The 647-nt window shown below is 42.0% G+C and overlaps 1 pseudogene; it reads left to right on the plus strand.

The window, feature by feature from the left end:
• The first annotated feature begins 238 nt into the window (after window positions 1–238).
• Window positions 239–414, plus strand: LOC136165545 (U2 spliceosomal RNA; annotated as a pseudogene).
• The last annotated feature ends 233 nt before the right edge of the window (window positions 415–647 follow it).

Here is a 647-nt window from a genome sequence, read left to right on the forward strand (position 1 = left end):
ATCATCTGACCCTGTCTCCTCTACACTGGTTGTGACTATTTCGAGAGCATGACTCTTTTTATAAGGGAACCCACATAGCAGCAAGCCCAAAGCAGCCACAGTATTTTCTAAATGACATAACTTGTGTTAACAACCTTCATTGGGTCTTGGACCCAAAGCTTCCTTTCCCAGGTGTTTATAATACCTGGGAAATAACTCCTTTTAAGAACTCCTTATATCTCCTTTATAATAACTCCTTATGGCTTCTTGACCTTCTGGCTAAGATCAAGTGTAGTATGTTCTTAACAGTTTAATATAATAACCCCTTAGTAGACTATCATAGGATTTTTCACAGATTCTACATCAAACTCACTACTTGTAATTTGTAGAATCTACTATAGTCTCCTTTTTCTTAAGGGAAAAAAAAGACAATTTTTTTTTTAACAGAAACCTGATCTAGGCTTCCCAGGTTGCTCACAGGAAGAACCCACCTTGCCAATGCAGGAGACACAGGGGATCTTCCCTGGGTCAGGAAGATCCCCTGGAGGAGGAAATGGCAACCCACTCCAGTAGTCTTGCCTGGACAATACCGTGGACAGAGGAGCCTGGTGGGGCATAGTCCATGGAGTCGCAAAGAATCAGATGTGACTGAGCAAGCACACACACAT

This window comes from Muntiacus reevesi, chromosome 3, assembly GCF_963930625.1.
Source record: "Muntiacus reevesi chromosome 3, mMunRee1.1, whole genome shotgun sequence".
Lineage (NCBI taxonomy): Eukaryota > Metazoa > Chordata > Mammalia > Artiodactyla > Cervidae > Muntiacus > Muntiacus reevesi.